An 11,681-nucleotide genomic window follows, 5' to 3' on the forward strand; every position below is an offset into this window, starting at 1 on the left:
ATAACTATTTTAAACTTGTGTTTTAGAATGAAGGAGGTAAAAGACTCCGTTTAGAATAACATGCATTGAGTCAACTCCAATGGCTCGGTCGAGCCTCTTGACACCGGGTTAACACAACTTAAGTAGTGGGCGTGGGCTAGGGGTGGTTTTGAACCGAACCGGCTAGCGGGCAGCTTGAGTTCGGCTCAGTCCCAGCTTAATTCGATTCAGCATACGTGGATCTCAAACCGGCTCGTTAATCTAGCGAGCAGCGCGGGATTCGGGCTCGAGAGTCGGGGACTCAGGAGTGGGAGCGGGAGCCCCTCTGTCCTCTGTTGTTGCCGTCGACAACTGCTTGCTCGTCGGCCGCCGTCACCGTTAGGATCCATTTTCTTTCTTCGATTTCTTTCTCCCCTTGTCTTTTGTTTCCATCGCCGCCCCTCCATCACCGCCGTCATCCCCGACGACGGGGTTAGGTGCCGTGTGTGCCTCACGGACTCTGTGTACCTCTGCCTTGTGAAGCTGATGTCTCGAGTGCGTGGAGTAATGCGCTGGCTTCCCGCACTTTAAATCGTCCATGTTGATTGTAGTGCCGTGTACGTGTTGGTTTTTTTGGCTCCACGTGGCAATGGATCCGTATAAAAGTATGAAGGAGTCCGCTTGGATAAACTCGGCCCAAATCTCATATGATACTTAAAGAGTTTTTAATATTAATTTATATATTTTAATTAATTTTATGACGTCAAATTTAAAATTTAAGACTTATTTTTATATAATTTTAAATTATAATTGCATGATGGAAATCTATGCTAACAACAATATGGCTTCATTGTTAATTGTCTCGTTTTAATAATATTACTTATATATAATTAAAGTAATTTTATAATATTATTTATGCCATTAAATTTAAATTTTATATATTTTAATTATAATTGCATTATTGAAATCTAAGCTGACAACAATATGGCTTCATCATTAATTGGTTCATTCTAATGTTCCCCCTAGGGGTGGCTTCAAACCAAGGCGGTTCGCGAGCGGTTCGAGTTCGTCTCGATTCGATTCTGTATACCTAGATCTCGAGCCGAGTTCGAGATCTGGGATCGGCTCATTTAAATCAACGAGCCAAGCTCGACCGAATCAAGGTTCGACTCCAAGGCTCGCGAGCCGACTTGTTAATTTAATGAGCGGTGCGGGATTCGGGCTCGAGAGTCGGGGACTCGGGAGCTAGAACAGGAGAGTGAGAGCAAGGGAGGGGGGGGAGGGGATTCTTCCTCCCCTCGTCACCACCGAGCCCCTCCGTCCGCTGTTGTCGTCGTCGACATCTGCTCGCCGGCCACCTTCGCCGCCTGCTCTTTGACTGCCTTCGTCGCTTGGTTCCATTTTCTTCCTTCAATTTCTTCCTCCCCTCGTCTGCCTTCGCCTCTGTTTCTGTCACTGCCGTCATCCCCAACGACACACCCTGTGCCGCTAGACCCCTTCCCTCGGCGCTGTCTCGGTGGAGAAAACCGGATACCTAAGTTAAAAGGGGGAAATAATCCAGTTATCCCTTCCTCGTGGCTCTTGAAGAAATTAAAAAGACATTTTTAGTAGAAATACGTTTCTAGGGACTATTAGTGCCTCATGTTTTTTGGAAATATTATTCTAATTGAAAATTCTTATTAAATTTTTTTATAATTTTCTAAGTAAGATTTTCCTTCCAAGATGAGCTAGAAAACCGTATAGAAAATTTTTGAATAAGTATTTGACAGTTGATGCTGTAATACTTTTAGCATGAGGCAATTTTCATAGCAAGTTTGTGTTTGACATTTTATTTGATTAAAAATTTATCAATAAGTATAGTAATATATTAGATTGATTATTAAATTTTATTTATTTTCCTAGAAGAGGCAATAAGAGGTCCATTTAACTTTCCTAAGAAAATTTTAAAATATTTCTTGTAATTTTCTAGTAAGTCACTATTAGTAATAGGATTTTATTTAAAGGACTTTTTGGAAATATGTATCATAGGAAAAACATTTCTAGTTTTCCCTAGAATATAAATTTTCAATCAGGGGCACTAAGAAGGTCATAGTAAATTTATGGCCAGATTCAAAAATTAAAAAATAAGCTAGACAACATTTAGGGTAAAAAAGATTAATATTGATGCGTTCTAATCCATTATCGAGATTCATTCTTGAACCTCCCTATCATTCTTTTTTAAAATGTATGCATAATTTTATATATTATTTATTTGACATATATTTTATCTAGACTATTAATGTAGGTTAAGCTCGAACTCGGTTAAAAGTATTAGGCTCAGGCTCGATTACAATTTAAGCCTCTTGTTATGTGCCTTAGGACCAAACGAGTTCAATAGGGTCTTCACATGTAAGACGTCCAAGGAAATTTGGAAAAAAACTAGTGGTCATGCATGAAGGAACCACTAGAGTAAAATACTCTAGAATTAGCCTATTGATAGCCTAATACGATGAATTCAAAATGAAACTGGGTGAGTCAATAGCTGAGATGATCTCAAGGTTCACTCATACAATCAATGAGTTGAATATTTTAGGAGAAGAGATATCCTTGTATAGGAAAAATGTCAAGTTTTTTTCTCAAGGGACTTCCAAAGTCATGGGACATGAGGAAGACAACCATCCGTGAGAACACCAACTTTAGAACTATAAACTCAGAAGAGAAACTAGGAATTTTTCTCACATATGAGATAGAACCAAAAGACGTTGAGGAAGAGAAACCTAAGAAGAAACACATTGCTCTTAAGGCCACAATGAATGTTGAAAGTAACCCTAGAGAAGAAAACTCAGGTGAGGTGAGTTTTATCACTAAACATCTTCAAGAATTTATAAGAAGAAGAAAAACTCCAGAAGAGGCCAATTTACAACTCAAAATGACAAATTTAATAAGAAACTGGTGTTTATTTTTAGTGTGGGAAACCAGAACATAGAATGAACAAATGTCCTAAGTTTGAAGAAAGGACCTCATCCACAAGCAAAAATCGCAAGAACAACAAGAAAAAGGTTTTGATCTCATCTTGGGATGCAACAGAAGAAGAGTCTAGCCACTCTGAAGAAGAAGAAAGTGACATTGGACTCATGGCAATTGAGGACATTGATGATGAGTCATTAAGTCTACCACTTCCGAAGAGGTAAGTGACTCGGACTATGAAAGTTTGAATAACTTTTAAAAAAATTATTCATAGTCTAAATAAGTATAAAGAAAAATGTAATGCTCAATTACATGATATTGCAAGGCTCAACGAAGAGCTTGTTTTCTTGAAGGAGGCTAATGAAAACCATCTAAAAATACTTCATGACAAAGTCGATAGATAGACAAACTATTGTATGATAAACTTGCAATTGAGAAGAAGAGCTTAGACTTACAACAATAAGTCAAACTTCCATCTCTCAAATCCACACCCAAGAGGAAAGTTGGGAAGGAAAAAACAAAGTCAAACAAGAAGTTCTCTCCCATTCCTCACATTAGATGCTATCATCGCAATGAAATGGGTCACTATGCCCACATTTACAAAGTAAAGAATGAAAATGGCATCAAACAAACATGGATACCCAAATCAACCTAAAAGGTTGTGGAAACCCAAAAGAACATGGGCAAACAAGTTCGGAAGCTCAAATCACCTTGCACCTCAAATGTTATCCCAAACGAACCCAACCTAAATTGGATCTCTAAGGGTTAAATCTTTCGTGATTTAGGTACGTCTCCAAGCCAAGGAACTAAAAAATGTTTGGATTTTGGATAGAGGTTGCTCGAGGTACATGAATGGTGACAAGAAGAAATTCGTTCAACTTAATCCCAAAGATGGAGGTCATGTAACTTTTGGAGACAATAGCAAAGGTGCCATAAAAGGAATTGGTAAAATCGGTAACTCAACCTCTTTCATATTCGATGTATATTATATAGAAGGTCTGATGATATTATGTAGAAAGGTTGATGCATGACTCTCATAGTAAAAAGTCTCAAAATTCCAAAATTAATATGGTGGAGTCTTACATGAGTCTCATAGAAGGAGGTTTCACAGAAGAGTTTTTAAAGGTGTTTTAGTTATGTTAGTCTTCTATTTATATTCAGTTATTTAATTATGCTAGGACTTATCTGTAAGTGTTAGACTTTGGGTGTAATTGGGACAAGAGTAGTTTAATTATAATCGGACTCTACTACTTTTCTATATTATTAATAGGGGCTCATATATTTGTATTACATTAGTTATTGAAGTTTTTCTCTTTTCTAGAAATTTAACATGGTATCAGAGTAGGTTCTATGAGTTGACTCGATCAATCCATAGAGATAATGTGATCCTTTTCTAATCTATCTGTTAGGAATTAGACGCCCTAATTCCAAACTAACGAGATCAATAATAATAATCTTAAAAGAAAGGAAAAAAAACACAAAAATACAACAAGATTTATACAGGTTTGCCTCAAGGTGAGACTACGTTCTGTCTTCCGCCGCTGCAGAAATCGACTATGAAGATGAAATAGTTTACAAAGAGAAATCATACGTACTTACAAATATTTTTCTCTAACCTCTCTCGGGCCACAACTCAAAGTTCTTCTCCTTGATTATGAAACCCTAATAACGACGCCCCTAAATATAAAGGAAAAATTAGGGCAACCGGATTACAAGTGTAAAATTCCCAAACTACCCTTAATAAAATAACAGTCAATATATCATGGATTTCATGGAGGCTTCGCGTACTGACTCAACGTAAGGCATTAATTAGGCTCCACAACTTAATACTATCATCTCTAGTAGTTTAGATTCATATTCTATCTTTTTCTTTTTTTTTTAATTCCAATACCCATTATTTTCTTGGTATTCGTTCCTCCATACAGAGCTTTTTATATTAAAAAAATATATAATGAGGGAAAGGTATTCAAGTCTACTTTCCAACCCAAAATGAATTTTGGAAATCTGAATTTTATACAAATAGAAATCGATATTTGAAGGAAAAAAGGTCAGATTGCAAAAGAGGTTCGAGCAACAGCGGAAAACTTCAACTTTCAAGCCATCTTATGCCATCAAGAGCAAGAATTTATAGGGAGAATTATATATTCAAAGAAATATCTATAAGTATAATTTCTTAACTATTCAATCAATTTTCAATCTGAGTTTCCTAGAGGGAGATATCGATCTTGGAAGAGTCAATGGTCATGTTGGCCAAAGAAGAAAGAGTACTCAGTTCGGCCAGATTACAAATTCCAGAAATATATCAGTTTCTTTATCTCAAAAAAAGTATATTTAAAGAATAAAATTTTTACTTTGATGAAATCTATTGAATTATAGTTTAATAATGAGAAAATTTCATATCAATCTGATCTATATTTAATGAGATATTCTCATTGGAGTCGGCAAGGGTCATTCTACACAACGAAGAGAATCAAGAGCTCATAAAAGATTCAAGAAAGAATATTTTTGGGTCAAAATAGATGTCAAATTAAATCTATTTGAGTCTATTTTCCTGATAAATAAACCATTTGTGTTTCTAATCTATAGTTTTGGAGATATTGAGATTAAAAGTATCAAAGGTCAGTTTCGCCAAAAATCTCTCCTTTTCCCCTATTTTATCTCCTATTATCTCCTTAGGCAATGACATGATTTGAGTCTTTTGTTAGGAATTAGATGCCAAAATTCCAAACGAACTACAGTAATAAAAATAAACATGGAATAAAGGAAAAATAAACAAGAAAATAATAAGATTTACACAGGTGTGCCTTGAGGTGAGACTACGTCCTGTCTTCCACTGCAGCAGTAATCCACTATAAAGATGAAATAATTTACAAGAGAAATCGCATGCTTACATGTGTTTTCTCTAACCTCTCAGTGATGATAAAACCCTAATAGTGCCCCCCCCCCCCCCCCCCCCCCCCCCCCCCCTCTAATTATAAAGAGAAAAATAGGGCAACCGTTATATAAGAGTAAAATTCTCAAATTGCCCTTAATGAAACAACAATTTAAATATCGTGGATCAGGCGGGGGCTTCAGCCCCACACCCTTAGGAAGGGGGCTTCCCACCTCCTTTCCAACCCCCACAACGTCTTTACCATGAAGGACGATCCACGTAGCGACTCAACATAGGGCATTGATTAGGCTCCACAACTTAACAATCTCCCACTTGGAGACTAATCCATCATCAATATCTCCTCTACAATGACAAAAACTTCTCAATCCTCAAGGAGAAGTCCAACTGAAGTTGCACACAACTTCAGTTTCTCAATCATAACAGTCTTTATCAACATATCAGTCGGATTCTGACTTCCTTGAATCTTCTCAAGTGCTGAGACTCCCTCCTCCAGAGTCGATTTGATGAAGTGATAACGCACCTGTATGTGTTTTGTTCTGGCATGATAAACGAGATTCTTTACTAAATGAATATCACTCTGACTATCACAATACAACACATTCTTCCCATGCTTGAGACCTAATTCTTCCCAGAAAGACTGCAACCATACCATCTCTTTGCTGGCTTCAGTCACAACAACATATTCTGCCTCAGTAGTGGAAATAGCAACTATCTTCTGCAACTTAGAGACCCAACTAACTGTTGTACCACCCAATATGTATACATATCCAGTGGTACTCTTTCGGCCATCAATGTCTCCAACCATGTCATCATCTACATAACCTTGTAATCCCAAGCCTGACTTTCTAAAACATAAGGTTGATTCTACAATGCTTCTCAAATAACTGAGAATCCACTTCACAGCTTCCCAATGTTGCTTACCTGGATTACTCATATATCTGCTCACAACTCCCACTGTACTAGTGCACATTGTGGCATACATGAGACTGCCAATAGCAGAAGCATACGGCACATTGGCCATGTTGGCTCGCTCCTGCTCTGTAGAAGGTGACTGCTCCTTAGATAGCCTACAGTGACTAACTAGAGGACTACTTATTGGTTTTTCATCATTTATGTTGAATCTGCTCAACACCTTCTTCACATATTTTTCTTGTAACAATTTCAAGAAATCAATGTCCCTAGTAATCCTCATCCCAATGATTTGTTTTTCAACACCCAAATTCTTCATTGCAAACTTCTTAGACAACTCCCTTTTCAACTTTTCTATTCCCTGTTTGTAAACACCTGCTATCAATATGTCATCAACATATGGAAATAGAATGATATAGGGGTCATCAAGCTTCTTCACATAACAACAATGATCTGCTTGACACCTCAAGAAACCATTACTGCTCATAAAGGTGTCAAACATCTTATACCACTGTCTTGGAGCCTGTTTAAGACCCTACAAATTGTTTTGAAGTTTGCACACCATTTTCTCCTTTCCTTGTGCTTTGAAACCCTGTAGTTGCATCATGTAAATTTATTTATCCAAATCACCATGAAGAAAGATTGTATTTATATCCAACTGCTCTAACTACAAGTCTTCATTTCTAGTCCAAGCATTGTTCTAATAGTAGTAAATTTTAGAAAATCTCTGTGTAGTCAATGCCTTATTTTTGTTGAAAGCCTTTTACCACTAGTTTTGCCTTGTACCACTTGCTGCTATCAAGTTCGTCTTTTATTTGATACACCCATTTATTCTGCAAGGCCTTCTTCCCTTTTGGTAACTCGGTCAGCTGCCATGTCGGATTGGATAACAATGAATTCGTCTCATCCTTCATGGCCAACTCCCACTTGGTTGATTCATCAAGTTGTATGGCTTCCTCATAACTCTCTAGTTCATCTTTATCAGTCAATAAAATATAATTCAGTTCAAGATAGTATGTTTGTGGTGGTATACTAGTTCTGGTAGATCTCCTAAGTTCAGTCATATGAATGTCCTGATTTAATTTTGGGGTATGTTTTCCCGGTCTTCCTGAGCGATATTCTCCATCTTAATAATTGGAAGATCTCTCAACTGAATCACTTCAGACTTCTTGGCTACATCACTTGCGCTCTCAGACTTTGTTCTCTACCTGTCTTCATACATGGCACTTTCATTGAAGATCACATCCTTGCTCCTGATAACCTTATGACTTTGGTCATCCAAGAAATGATAACCAAACTCAGTACCACCATAGCCAATAAAGAAACGTATCTTAGATTTAGTATCAAGTTTATTTCTAATAGCATAATTAATATGAATATAAGAAACACAACAAAAAACTTTTAAGAAAGAAAGGTTTACCTCTTTGCCGCTCCAGACCTCTTCTAGTATTTTGCAATCCAATGGTGTTGAGGGACCTCTATTGATCAAATCGGTAGCGGTGCTAACAGCCTCAGACCAGAACATCATTCCCAATCCCGCATGTAATCTCATGCTCCTAGCACGTTCGTTCAAAGTTTTGTTCATCCTCTCAGCCACACCATTCTGCTGAGGTTTTCCAGGAATGGTCTTCTTTATCTTGATTCCATTATCAGCACAATAATGCTTGAAATCATCTTATATGTATTCTCCCCCATTATCTTACTGCAGACATGTCACCTTCAAATCTGTCTCATTTTCAACCATTGCTCTCCATCTAAGAAAGGTATCAAAGACATCAGATTTCTTTTTCATGAAATAAACACATTTCTTTCTACTTGCATCATCAATAAATGTCACATAGTAATTCAAACCACCAAGGGAAGTAACAGTTGAAGGCCCCCACACATCTGTGTGAACCAACTCCAATTTTTCTTTCTTTTGCTACTTTCTAGCCTTAGAAAGGCTAACCCTTTTCTGCTTGCTAAAAATACAGCCTTTGCACAAACTGTTATTTATAGTTTTTAACCCTGGTAGCTTCCCTTTGGACTAAAGCACTTTCATTCCCTTCTCACTCATGTGACCAAGCCTCTAATGCCACAAATCAAAATCAGTAACAACATCAACAACTGCAACGGTGTCTCTGCAACTAGAAGTGATGTAAAGAGTTCCAGTCTTAACTCCTCATGCAACAACCATGGCTCCCTTAGTGACTTTCCAGAAAGCACCATTAAAAGTCACATTATGACCTTCATCATCAAGTTGCCCTACTGAGATAAAATTACGCATCAGTTTTGGTACATGTCTCACCTTGTGAATTTTTTATACTAACCCATTTGACATCCTCAAACTGATATTACCAATACCGACAATATCCAAAGGTTCTCCATCAGCAAGACACCTTCCCGTGATCTTCAGCAACATAATTCTCCATGATCTCAGGGTGTGCGGTGGTGTGAAAAGAAGTTCTTGAATCTAACACCCAAGAGTCAATAGGGCTATCAACTGACAAGAGTAAAGCATCGTGTACCTCTTCAATCACCGCATTTGCAACATCGCAATTCTTTTTATCCTTCTTCAGTGTTCTACAGTTCTTCTTTAAGTGACCAGACTTGCCACAATTCTAGCATTTCACATTCCTTCCGAATTTGGACTTGCTTCTACCATTCCTTGATGTCCCTTTACCATTGCCCTTGTTGGAATTCCTCTCGAAGTTCTTGCCCCTAGTATCGACATTTATGGTAGAATTAGATGTCGATGATTCTTCGGAGTCCTTTCTACAAACATCCTCCACTAGAATGGTATCCCAAATATCATTAAAGAGCAACTTCTCATTGCCTACAGAGTTGTTGACTGCAACCCTCATAGGCTCCCAACAATTTGGCAAAGACGCCAAAAGAATTAAAGCACGAACCTTATTATCAAATTTAATTTGAACGGAAGTCAATTGATATACAAACATACTAAACTCATTCAAATGTATTTTCTATCATCTTTAAATTGAAGAGTTTTTTTCATGAGATGTACCTCATTATTTGTGGAAGGCTTCTCATACATGTCGGATATAATCTTCATCATCCCCATTGTGATTTTCTTCAATGCCACGTTGTGAGCAACGTTCTTCAATAGTGTTAACCAAACTAGTCCCAACACTTGTCTTTGGAGGAGATTTCACTCATCATCTTTCATACCTTCTGGTTTCATATCCAGAAGTGGCGCGTGCAACTTTTTACTATACAAATAATCTTCGATCTGCATCCTCCAAAATACAAAATCCATAGCATCGAACTTGTTTATTCCAAATGCTGATCTTTCTCTACCAACCATTGTTGTCAATCATGAACCAAAGCTCTAATACCACTTGTTTGGAATTAGACTCCCTTATTCCGAACTAACGAGAGAAATAATAAGAAGTGTGGAAGAAAGGAAAAACAAGCACGAAAAACAACAAGATTTATACAGGTTCGCCTCAAGGTGAGACTATGTCATGTCTTCCGCCATTGCAGTAATGCACTATAAAGATGAAATAGTTTACAAGAGAAATCACACACACTTACAGGTGTTTTCTCTAATCTCTCTCGGGCTACAACTCCAACTCCTTCTATGTGTTGATAAAACACTAATAGCGGCACCCCTCAATTATAAAGATAAAATTAGGGATCAGCGATATAAGATTAAAATTCCCAAACTGCCCTTAATGAAACAACAGTTAATATATCGTGGACCGACTCAATGTAGGGCGTTGATTAGGCTCCACAACTCAACATCTTTTTCCCCTAAAATTCAAAATTTAGCCAAATTTGTCTTCTAATCAGAGAGTTTTGGTCCAACTTAATCACTGCATGATATGCTCATTCAAGATATGTAATATCTTGGATCAATGTTGTTTTCAAGTTTTATGTTTTTGTTACTTGGTTTCTATCTTCTGCATAGTTAACTCCAAAAAATTGTGATCACCCCAAAAAATTTAGACTTCATCAAGTTTGTTAAGTTTTACCTTTATAGTCTTCCCTAGTTTTCCAAAAAAAAAAAAAAATCACTTTGGAAGTATGAATGTTGCATAGTCACCTCCTTCCAGTTATTGTTTTCCTCAAGTATTTATTCAGTTTATCTTATGATTTTATCACTTCAGAGCAATGCTTAGAGCCACTACCTAAAAAGTATAGGAGTGTGACCAACATCTAGTTTGAGTCAAGTCTTTTATTCTTCACCCAAGAGATGATTTGTGTTTGAGCTACCTTTAAAAAGTGAGTAACTATGACTATTTTGACTAGTGTATGGAGTTTTGTCATACGACTGAGTGTGATTTTCTTCTCCCAGTTTATGTTTTGTCCAATTTGGGTCTCTATGTCCTTGTTATCCCCAGCTTGAGGGGGGAAGTAGAAGAAATATGTACAAGAGAAGAGGTATTTTTTTCATGTTGTCGTAATTTTTATGTGACCAAAATATTCAAGAAAGGGGGTGCACAAAAGATGAAGTTTTTTCATCTATAAAGAATATTTTGCAACAAAGAAAATTGAAGACCAAAAATCCTTTTCATTACAAGTTGAAGTTATAAACTCCATCATGAGGGGGAATGTCGAAGAGAAGATATGGAAGACTTTTACATGATTCTCATAGTAAAAATTTCACAGAGCCAGAATTAATATGGTGGAGTCTTATAGGAGTCTCATAGGAGGAGGTCTCATAGAAGAGTCTTAGTTTAAAGGTGTTTTAGTTATGTTAGTCTTCTATTTATTTCAATTATTTAATTATGCTAGAACTTATCTTTAAGTGTTAGACTTTGGGTGCAATTGGGACAAGGGTAGTTTAATTGTAATTGGACTATACCAATTTCCCCTATTATAAAGAGGGATCATGTACTCGAATTACATCAAGTCAGTGAAGTTTCTTTTTTCTAGAAATTCAACAATTATGTAAAAGGGGTGGTGAATGACTTAGCATTGGTCAGTTTTGAGATAAAGGAAACAAAGTTTCATTTGAAAAGGACAAATGCAT

This window comes from Aristolochia californica, unplaced genomic scaffold, assembly GCF_029961685.1.
Source record: "Aristolochia californica isolate CCGP_79_NKW_82.1479 unplaced genomic scaffold, dmAriCali1.0.hap1 SCAF_12, whole genome shotgun sequence".
Taxonomy (NCBI): Eukaryota; Viridiplantae; Streptophyta; class Magnoliopsida; order Piperales; family Aristolochiaceae; genus Aristolochia; species Aristolochia californica.